Source organism: Bombina bombina, chromosome 4 (assembly GCF_027579735.1).
Source record: "Bombina bombina isolate aBomBom1 chromosome 4, aBomBom1.pri, whole genome shotgun sequence".
In the NCBI taxonomy this organism is placed as follows: domain Eukaryota; kingdom Metazoa; phylum Chordata; class Amphibia; order Anura; family Bombinatoridae; genus Bombina; species Bombina bombina.
Window position 1 is genome coordinate 51,231,086 of NC_069502.1, and position 12,352 is coordinate 51,243,437.

Genomic DNA, 12,352 nt, shown 5'->3' on the forward strand with positions numbered 1-12,352 from the left:
TTTGTAGTAGTGTCTATTACATACAGTTCTGTTAAAAATATAGTATACTGTCCCTTTAATGCAATGTTGATTTTTGTATCATGTATGAGTTCCACATTGTTTAATCTTCAAATATATTATTGTTAGCATATGTTCACCCCCCACTCCTAAAAGGACTTTAAACCATATTCATTGTTCAAACAAATGTCTTTCTTAAAAAAAAATAACACAATAATGTCTCTTTAAGAAAATATACTTTATTTAACACGTCAATATAAATCTGATTTCAATATTTAATTTTTGACCAAGTACATGTAGATATACCAACAAGCTTCAAATATGTGTTAGCATATGTAATTTTGTTAAAGGGACAGTTTAGAAAACAAATAATGTTTTGCATTATTATAAAAGTCAATTTTGTAATATCAATGATATCAAAGGTTTCTCACCAATTAATCATTTGTCTTTGTTTATTTAAATTTGCTAGCTAAACTTATGAGGTTCGTGTGCTCATTTCTTCGAGCTTGAAGAGTGCATGTAATCATTATACAATTTGACCACTAGAGGGCATTTGGATAGCATTTGTATATGTAAAACCTTGTGCTCATACAGCATATTATTTACCATGTATTGATCATTGATATCTAAAACGTTGTTATGTCAGAACAACAAATAAGTGGTCATTTTTCCTAGGCATAGATACAAGGTTAAGCACATAAGTCACACGTATTTCTCCATGTTTTGTTGTTTCCAACTTGATAATGCGTAATACAGTGTTTTCTTTGTAATCAATAATTTTCTGACTGTCCCTTTAAGCTGTGTTATTGGCATTCAATCAGTAATATGCCATCATGGATAATTGTAATGGTAATTTTGTTTGCGATTCGGGAAACAGTTTGGACATCACATCACAGAAACCAATCAATATCATGAACAAGGATAGGTATGTGATGATGTGGTTTTCACACACTTATAACCCACACTTTGCAAACAATCTGCCTCCATGGACCCGGTCCCATAGAAGTAGATTATATACAGAGTGTGGTCCACAAGTGTATGAAAACCACATCATCACATACCTATCCATTACACATTAAATAAAAAAAAAAATTAAAGATGAAAATAAATACTTACTTCCTCTTCCTTCCCCTCTTCCCACGGGGCTGAGGCTTTGGGAGGGGCAACTGCCAACTCCGAAGAGTTCTCCTTGGAGAGGTTGTGGGAAGAGTGGAAGGAAGAGTACTGGGACGACCAAGGTGAGGAGGAGAAGATGGCTGAGGAGGAGAAGATGGCTGAGGAGGAGAAGCTGGCTGAAGAGGAGAAGCTGGCTGAAGAGGAGGAGATGGCTGAAGAGGATGAGATGGCTGAAGAGGAGTAGATGGCCCGGCAGGAGTAGATGGCCCGGCAGGAGTAGATGGCCCGGCAGGAGGAGATGGCCCGGCAGGAGGAGATGGGCCGGCAGGAGGAGGCCCAGCAGCAGGAGGCCCAGCAGCAGGAGGCCCAGCAGCAAGAGGCCCAGCAGCAGGAGGCGGACCAGGAGGTAGACCAGCATGAGCCTCCGGGAAAAAATTGAACATCTCTTGGTGCAGATGAAAGATTCTGTTTTGGCCTTGTTCGATTCTATTGAGTATGTTTATTATTTGGTTTTGTCCTTCAATTATTTGATTTTGTCCATCAAGTATTCTAGTGCGGCCTTCGATATTTTGTATCCGGGAGTTACGCATCTGGTCTATGTAGTCCAGTAGAACCCGCACCTCCGCTATTTCCTCTTGTTGTGCTTGGCGGGGTACGCGTGCACGGCGGGGTGCCCGTGCACGGTGGGGTGCGGGTCCTTGAGGGTCCTCCTCTGCTTCCGGGGCCTCTTCATCAGCTTCCGTGCGCTCTTCGTCATGGGGGGCCTCTTCCCTCCGAAGTGGAAATTCCTCCCCACCACTCTCATCCCGGGGAGATAGATGAGGCTGTGTTTCTTGTGCTGCCTCCTCCCCAGACTCTGTATATTAAAAAAAAAAAAAAAAAATGTATATATTAGCATATTTGCAAATCAAGCTTTAAATGACTTAGCTTACGATACAATTACAAATGCAGAATCATTAATCCACTTTGAAATCTAACAAACAATCAATACGATTTCCGCTTTTTCAAAACCGTGTTTGTGATATCTCTGGTCAATCTGATTTTTTTTTGCGTTTGTTTTCAGTCTGTTTAAATGCACACCTAACCTATAGCCTAGATACTGATGTAACCGCAAAGTAATTGTGAATGTGTGTAAACAACGTTATAGCATTAATCTGATCCTTAAAGGGACATGAAACCCAATGTTTTATCTTTCATGATTTAGAAGCATACATTTATTATCAACTTTCTAATGTATTTTTCGTATCTAATTAGCTTCATTCTCTGGATATTCTTTGCTGAAAAGCATATCTAAATATGCTTATAAGATGCTGATTGTTAGCTGAATATAGCTGCCTCCTGTGATTGTTTCACCGTGTGCATGGCTATTTCTTCATTAAAATATATCTCAAGAATGATTCAAATTAGGTAATATAAGTACATTTGAATGTTTTGTCAAATTGTATTCGCTACCTCAATCATGAAAGTAAATGTTTGCGTATAGTATCCCTTGAAATACATTCGTATGTGAAATTATTGTTCAATGAGCTTACCGTCAGATGAGAGTGGCAGGTTCCCGGTATCAATTCCTCCGATACCGACTATTTCCACCTCGGAGATGCTGGGCCGCAACATTTCCTCCCATCGGCAGTACTCTATTTCCAGGGCAGGTCCGCCACCGGTTCCTGCGGCATGTCGGGCCTCCAGACTTAACTTTTTCTTGAGATCCATCTTACAGTCCCGGTAGCGATGTTTTATCGAATCAAGATCTCTGTTCCGGCCACCCACTGCATTGACTGCATTTCTTATCTCATTCCAGAGCCTCCTCTTGTCAGTCGGGGTAGTCTTCTGGTGCTGCAGCCTCCTATACCTGGCCATATAGGCCTCTATGAGGGCCTCCTTCTCCTCCATCGAAAACCTCGCCTCCCTAGTCGCCTTGGCCTTCCCCTGTGACGATGCCCTCTGTTTCCCGGACTGTGAAGCCCTACTCTGTCCGCCACTGGGCCCAGCCACTTGTTCATCTTGAACCAAGTGGCTGGGTCCACCCACCGCTTCCACCCCCGCTTCCTGCCCCCCTTCCTGCCCCCCTTCCTGCCCTGTTCCTCTCCCCCTCCCTCTCCTCCCCCCTCTACCTCTCCCCTGCCTGGCCTCCATCTGTTCCCTAAACTAAACCCCAAATAATCAAACAAAAAGTGAGTGTGATGAAATGAAAGGGGGTCAAAATAAAGAACTAAAAAGACAAAAAAAGTGCTGAAAGTGTGAGAGGGATGTAAAAAAACAAAGAGGGTAAGGATTATTTAAATAAACCAAAAGAAGAAGAAGACTAAAAGGATGATATGTAAACTAAATGTAACTAGGGGATGGGTATGGGATGGGTATGGGGTATGGGATAAGAGTAAATGGGATGAAAGGGAATGGGACTACAGGGAATGGGGTATGGAGTGTAGTATGAGGGGGTAGGGGGTATGGAGTGTATGTAGTGTTATTGATAAGTGTATGTATGTTTTGAATGTGTTTGCGTGTAAATGTGTTAAGTGTACAGAAAAATCACTCGCTCGCTAACTCACACTACTACTAATTCTCACTAACACACTACTACTAATTCTCACTAACAAACACTCCCACTAACTCTCACTAACTACCAGTAACTTACGCTCCCACTAACAACTCTCACTAACAACTCCCACTAACTCACTCACGCTCCCACTAACAGACTCTCTCCCACTCCCACTATCTCCCACTAACTCACTCACGATAACACTAACAACTGACTCTCTCACGCTAACACTAACTCACTCACAATAATGCACCAACTCTCTAATCTTAAACCTCCAATCTCCAAAGACCCAACAGCAACACAGTAAAAAAAGCCCTGCTTGTGTGGTGCTTATATACCCTGTGTAAATGTTTAATGATGTACCAATTTCCGTTGTAATTAGTGTTCAGGTGTGCTTTATTAGCAATTAATATTAGTGCAATGTGTATTAGGTGTGTGAATTTGCGCATGCTCATTTTGAGTTAGTATTTGTGGAATGTGTAGAATGCGATGATGTCATAGTGGTCGTTTTCTCTAACATTGTCCAATAGTATTCTTTTTAAATGTGAATTTGCGATGGTGTGTTCTTAGTGAAGTGTTGTATATGTATGTTTGTCCTAATATATAGTTATATTGAATGCGATTATTTTTCTAGTGTATGTATATATTTTTTATTCCTTGTTGTTATTTTGCGATTTTCCGCATCTTAAATTATATGCGTATTCACCGTATTAAATTTTATTTCAAATCCCCCCGTTTGTGAATGTGTAATGCTTGTGTGCTTTGTTGATTGATTGCTGTTGTGACATTTGCGGCGTGTTATTGTTGTGCATGATGTGGTATGCGTCATATGACCAAGCTGTGCGTATTCTCGCGAGATCGAGTGTTAGGTGAAAAAAGCAATTTTTTTCCTTTCCCATTGATCTCTATGGGAGACTGTCTTACGCGGGCAGTATTACGCGTGTGACATACACGCGTTAGGAGCATCATTAGATGGTCTGTTTTGAACTCTAAATACCGGAGTCAAACAATGCCGTGCGTTAGACATAAAATACGCGTGGCGTTAGCAACCCATCTACCGCCGAACTCCAAATCTAGGCCTAAGTCTTGGAGTATTTTGTGCTCCTCTTTCAATAAATTAAAATTTAAGTACTTACTCTTACCATCCCATTTTTCTAGATCTTTTTTCACTTTATTTTCAAACAAAGTTAGATTGTCTCCTTTATCTTTAGTCGGGTAAAAATTTGATTTATTCTTTTGGTTAGTATGTTGGTAGCAGGGTAATGTATCTTCATTATTCTTATTTTGTGACTGGCTTTCCAGGGGATTTTTTATAAAATACCTTTTGAGTGTTAACTTTCTGATGTATTGGTTGATGTTAATTAGTGTTTCAAACTTATTTAATTTTGCAGTTGGTGCGAAAGTCAAACCTCTACTTAGAACTTTTTCTTGTATTTTATTTAATTTAATATTACTTAAATTAAAAATTCCTTCTGTATTTATCTTATCCTCATTTGTTTCCTTCTTTCGTCTGTAACCTCTTCCTCTTCTTCCTCTCTGTCCCTTTTTTCCCTTCTGAACTTTGCATTTGTTTTCTGTTCCACTTCTAAAAAATCCCTAGAGGTTCCTGGTCTATTAGAGGGCTCATTGTGCCTATATTCAATATCTGAATCAAGTCTTCTTCTTAAAGGGCTAAAACTATTAAATGTGTGTATTCTCCAGTTAGTATGTTAACTATTGTTTCTATAATTGTTTGGGTTTTCATTTCTCTGAGGATAATTTCTAAAATTATTCTGATTTTCATTTCTCTGGGAATAATTATTATCTGAGTGGGTATAATGGCCTCTATTCCATCTGTACTCCCTATCTCTGTTGTAATAATTCCCTCTATTGTATTGATAAGCATTTCTTCCCTGATTATTGTAATAGGGGCCTGATCTTCTATTCTCTGAATAGTTAGAATCGTGATTCTGTCCATACGGTCTATTTTGATAAAGGTTATTTGTTTCTCTATAATTCCCTTCATTATGGTTATCTTTTTCTTTCTGTTTTTTTCTGAAATACTTTGAGATGATTTTTATTCAGATTTGTAGCTGTTTCTCTTACTAATACAGGATTAAAAGTATCTGATGTATCATTTAAGTTCGTGCTTTCATTATATACCAATTCTGTGTTTGTTTGTGAATAATCTTGCTCATCTCTATTCTTTTTCCTTAATTTCCTCTCAAGGATATCTTTATTTAACTTTTGTACGTTTTGGATAATGTCTTTCTGCTTATCCTCATATAATTTAGATTTTTTAGATGGATCAAGGCGTTTTCTAAATTCTTCCACTTTTAGTTTACTCTCTTCCAAAGTTATCATTCTTGATTTTATAATTTTTATAATAGACCTTTTTATAATAGCCTTTTATATATATATTTTTTTTATTAAATGGATTGTTTATTAATATATTGCATGAGATTTGTTAGTTTGATTGCTTTATATTAAATTGAAGTGAGTCTAAAAATCATTTGTGGCTTTTATGCTTTAAATATAATATTATTTTTAGCAATAGGTATATACATTTTTAATGAATAATAATATATATTTTTTTAGAATCCAATATGTACTTTTTTATATTATATATATTTTTTAACCACTATTTGGACATAATGTTAGATAGGATTTATAATTAATCACCAGTATGATCCACTATATAGAATTACGAATTAATTATTTGTTGTTTAAGTTTACATATAACTATAGAAGTGTGTAGTTTAATCATTTGTATGATCACTTTATTATTCTACATATAATGAACTAAGCAGTGGGCTTACTGGTAAGGACAGATTACTTGCGACCAAATTTTCGCCAAAATATTGAAGGTCAAATGGTGACTAGCCAATAAGATATGACCCAAGAAAAAAAACAGGAAATTGAAATTACTATATAAGGGTAGAGTTCACTATGGACTTATCATCTTGACAAAGGCCGGTACACGGCTGAAACGCGTAGATGCACCATTGAACTACTACCACTAACTATGAGAGCACTCTGAGATTGTCTGGATTTCAAATTTCCCGCAGCAATACTGACAGCGGGGAATCCCCTCACAGATTGGAGGACTTCAGCCACGTGACGTTCGAGTTGACGTCACACGCCAAACGTTTGCCGACGAAGGAACACGGCTGACAGGAAAACAGCTGCGAGAAGGGACTTGGCTACCCGGTCACTACATACAAGAATTGATCGAAGTACCGGTTGAGTCTCTGAACCCAAAGAGAGCCTGCCCGGAGGTACTTGTCCTGCAGCGTAAAAGGTACTTTCAGTTATTTTCAGTACTTGTCAGATTGGATTGGGGATTCTTGTGACTGCCTGGATATATTGAAATACTACAGAAAAATTAACGGATCTCTTTGGCTCATTTGACCTTCTAAATCAAACACTTTTTTACTGTTGGATTTTACATATGATAGTTTTTTGCAAAGTGGATCTTTCAGTGGAATCTACACTGATATACGCCTAAGGAAAGTTTTTTCCCTTTTTAATAAATCAGATACTATTAGTTTTTTAGGATTCAATTAAACCACCGGTGGTTCATTTAATGTCATTATATTTCATTTTATGTATGTGTATTTATATGTACTATTAACTTATGCTATTGATTGATTTAGTTTATTACTCAGTATAATTTTAATATCCAATATAAAGATTATGTGATTTTATTAATAACATTTGAGTCAGTTTTTTGTACTTTTTATTAACATTAGGTATTATCCTTGTTCTATTGGAAATCTTGATTTTTAGATATACCAAGCTGTCTTTAGCGCCACATCTATTTTTGTTTTTATCTTTTGGGTTCTCTCCTTGATTGCTTCCAGAGTCCAATCTTAGTTTGATGTGTGCAGGTATTTTTAGTACTTAGAAGTTTTAATAAATTTTAATATTGTTATCTATTGTATTACTCTGGTTTAAAACTTCTTCGTTACTCTTTTGTAACTCTTTTTGTTATTTATTTGGCTTAGTTATGGATCTTTTTAGTTTAAGGGATTCTCTCCTCTTAGAAATAGAGGGCACAAATGTGAATAATATGTACCATATAGAAGAAGATTTCGAAATCACATTGAACGATTTCGAAAAAACTCTAACTAATGAACTGAGACACAAAATTGAATTAACTTTTATGAAAAAGTATGTGGAATCCAAAATTGTGCCAAGAGGTTTACGTTTAAAAAAGGAATTTAATTTTGAGTTACAAGATTTTTTATCAGTTGAGTGGTATGAGACATTAGAAAATGCTTCCATTAATTTAATGAATATCATTATAAAATCAAGAATGATAACTTTGGAAGAGAGTAAACTAAAAGTGGAAGAATTTAGAAAACGTCTTGATCCATCTAAAAAATCTAAATTATATGAGGATAAGCAGAAAGACATTATCCAAAATTTACAAAGGTTAAATAAAGATATCCTTGAGAGGAAATTAAGGAAAAAGAATAGAGATGAGCAAGATTATTCATAAACAAACACAGAATTGGTATATAATGAAAGCACGAACGTAAATGATACATCAGATACTTTTAATCCTGTATTAGTAAGAGAAACTGCTACAAATCTGAATAAAAATCATCTCAAAGTATTTCAGAAAAAACAGAAAGAAAAAGATAACCATAATGAAGGGAATTATAGAGAAATAAATAACCTTTATCAAAATAGACCGTATGGACAGAATCGCCATTCTAACTATTCAGAGAATAGAAGATCAGGCCCCTATTACAATAATCAGGGAAGAAATGCTTATCAATACAATAGAGGGAATTATTACAACAGAGATAGGGAGTACAGATGGAATAGAGGCCATTATACCCACTCAGATAATAATTATTCCCAGAGAAATGAAAATCAGAATAATTTTAGAAATTATCCTAACTGGAGAATACACACATTTAATAGTTTTAGCCCTTTAAGAAGAAGACTTGATTCAGATATTGAATATAGGCACAATTAGCCCTCTAATAGACCAGGAACCTCTAGGAATTTTTTAGAAGTGGAACAGAAAACAAATGCAAAGTTCAGAAGGGAAAAAAGGGACAGAGAGGAAGAAGAGGAAGAGGTTACAGACGAAAGGGAGAAACAAATGAGGATAAGATAAATACAGAAGGAATTTTTAATCTAAGTAATATTAAATTAAATAACATACAAGAAAAAGTTCTAAGTAGAGGTTTGACTTTCGCACCAACTGCAAAATTAAATAAGTTTGAAACACTAATTAACATCAACCAATACATCAGAAAGTTAACACTCAAAAGGTATTTCATAAAAAATCCCCTGGAAAGCCAGTCACAAAATAAGAATAATGAAGATACTTTACCCTGCTACCAACATACTAACCTAAAAAATAAATCAAATTTTTACCCGACTAAAGATAAAGGAGACAATCTAACTTTGTTTGAAAATAAAGTTAAAAAAGATCTAGAAAAATGGGATGGTAAGAGTAAGTACTTAAATTTTAATTTATCGAAAGAGGAACACAAAATACTCCAAGACTTAAGAAACAATAGGGATATTGTTATAAAGCAGGTGGACAAGGGTGGGGGGGTAGTTTTAATGAATACTAAGGATTATCTTAAGGAAGCCGCAAGAATTTTAGATGATAAGAATACTTATAAGAAAGTATTAAACAATCCTATAATTAAACAAAAGCAAAATCTAGATAAAATCTTGACTGAAGCACAATCCAAAGGTTTACTTAATTTAAAGGAATTCAATTTTCAGACGATAAAATTTCCCAGAACCCCAACTTTCTACTTTTTGCCAAAAATCCATAAATCACTCACTAACCCACCAGGTCGCCCAATAATATCCGGAATCAACTCATTAACCTCCAACTTATCCCAGTATATAGATCAATTCCTTCAGAAGTATGTAATTAATCTGCCAGCCTACCTTAAAGATTCTACTCATCTGCTGAATATATTAAACCAAATAGATTGGAATGATAAATATCTGATGGTCACTTGCGACGTAACTAGCTTATATACAAATATTGAACATAATTTGGGCTTGCTGGTAGTAAAAAATTTTCTAAAAAAGGATATAAATCTAAAAACAGATCAGTGTCATTTTATTTTGAAATGTATTGAATTTTTATTAAACAATAACTATTTTATTTTTGACGGGAAATATTATTTACAACAAAAGGGTACTGCGATGGGCACCAAGTTCGCACCCAGCTATGCCAACATTTTTATGGGTTACTTAGAAGAGTCTTTTATCTATAATGTAGCATGGGGTGCGAACTTGGTAGCCTACAAAAGATTTATAGATGATATTTTCATAATCTGGAATGGTGATTATGAATTGCTTAATCTATTCTTAGAAGATCTTAATCAAAATAGTTTGGGTTTAAAATTTACAAGTGAAATAAATAGTAAATCCTTACATTTTCTGGATCTAGAGATAAATATTATTGATCAAAAAATTCATACAAAGACGTTTTTTAAAAAAGTATACGCTAACAATTATGTACACATGGAAAGCTGTCACTTAACTAAATGGATTTAGAATATACCTACTAGCCAGTTTACTAGGATAAAAAAAAAAAACTGCAGTAACATAGAAGATTTTGAAACCCAATCTTTGGTCTTAAAAGATAGGTTCCTGGATAAAGGATATGAAGTAAATAATGTGAATAAGGCAATCGAGAAAGCAAGGTTGAGAGATAGGGAAGAACTCCTTAGAGGTAAAGAGAGGAGCATCCAGAAAAATGACCAAGTACAGAAATTGAACATACCTTTTATCACAAAGTATAATGCCCAACATGGCCACATAAAATCTATTTGAAATAAACACTGGCACCTTATAAGAAAAGACCACATACTAGGAGACCATGTGAAAAAACACCCAGATATAATTTACACTAAAGCAAAAAATTTGAAGAATGAGCTAGCTCCAAGCATGTACAAAAGAAGTAAAAACACAACAGATGTGGACCTAATGGGGTCTAAAATAAAAGTTTTTTTTCCATGCTATAGCTGTGTAGCATGTAAACACAGCACAAAACTAAAGGAAATCGGTTCAATCACTAGAAACTATACACACACCATAAAAGATATAATCAGATGTAGTGATAAGGGGGTCATCTACCTCCTCCAGTGTTCTTGCAAAAAGCAGTATCTAGGTCAGACCCAAAGAAAATTAAGGGATAGGATAAGAGATCATATAAATAACATTAAAAATGGTTTTGAGGGGCATTTTGTTTCTAAACATTTTAAAGAGTGTCACAATAGCAACACTAGCGAACTAAGCTGGTGGGGTATAAAAAAGGTAAAACATGATGGTAGGGGAGGTGACTTTGAAAGATTAATTTTATACAAAGAAGCTGAATTGATTTTTAATTTTGGTACATTGGTACCAGAGGGGTTAAACGCAGAACTAGACTTGAATCCATTTATACATTGATAGAAGCTATTAGCTAATGCTAGTTTTAATGGCACCTAATAAATCCCTCCTTTTTTAAAATATATGAAATTTTATAAAAAAAATTAAATTAATTTAAGATTTTTAACTAGATCCATCTCTAATGGAATATAAATCAATTGGGTTTTTGTATCTTTTATATATGTTTTCACATTAATTTTAGAATACAAAAAACTTTTTTCCTATGTTGGCTATCTATGTAGACTTACATATATATTTAGATTGTTATCGGCAGGGACCTTTTTATAATAGCCTTTTATATATATATATTTTTTTTTTAAATGGATTGTTTATTAATATATTGCATGAGATTTGTTAGTTTGATTGCTTTATATTAAATTGAAGTGAGTCCAAAAATCATTTGTGACTTTTATGCTTTAAATATAATATTATTTTTAGCAATAAGTATATACATTTTTTTTTTTTTTTAAACTTTTATTTATACCACATGAGGGAGAAGTAGGCACAAAGAAATGGAAAAAACAATAACAGCATTGAAATGCAGTACATACAAAGAAAGTAAGTACAACACAACCCATACAGGGCTTAGACCCTGGCATCATATAAAGAAGTTCCATTAAGTGTGACTCAATAGTCCTGCAGCAGGGCGTCTTAGAAGTCAAAGTTCATGCCTCTTCTCCTCACCTTTTTCCTCTTTTCCTTTAAATATTTTCAATAAACAACAACAATAAACAAGAAAAAGAAAACAAAAAGAAAAAGAAAAATTATAACAATCAAAGAAATAAATAAGAAAGTAAAGGGAGAGGGGGGGTATACCACCAGAGACTGTGGCATCCCTTACTTACCCGGAGCTCCCCTGGACTGCCAGCCGTATCTTGGTATACTGAAGTAATAGGTGTGAGGGGCAGATTATGGTGGAATGTACCTGTCTATTGTGCGGCTATGTTAGAGAAACACCACTTTCCCCTAAGGTTTTCCTTCAAGATGAAATCACTGCTTCTAAACGGATATAGGACACGCTCCCTGACAGCATCAGGTAGGTGTAGCAGATAAGGTTCCCATTTCTTTATATACTTAGCTATCCTTTGTTCAACGTTCCCCCTAACATCTGCTTGTTCTATGAGCATCTGGGTGTGTATCTTGGTAAGTAGCTTTTGAAAAGGTGGAGATAAACTATCTGCCCAGTGTTGTAGGATCATTTGTTTTGCAGTCAAAATAGACACCGAGACAAAAGTATCATAGGGGCTGACAATATGTTCTGGAAGTAGAAACAGGACTCTTTGTGCCGAAAGGAAGACTCAA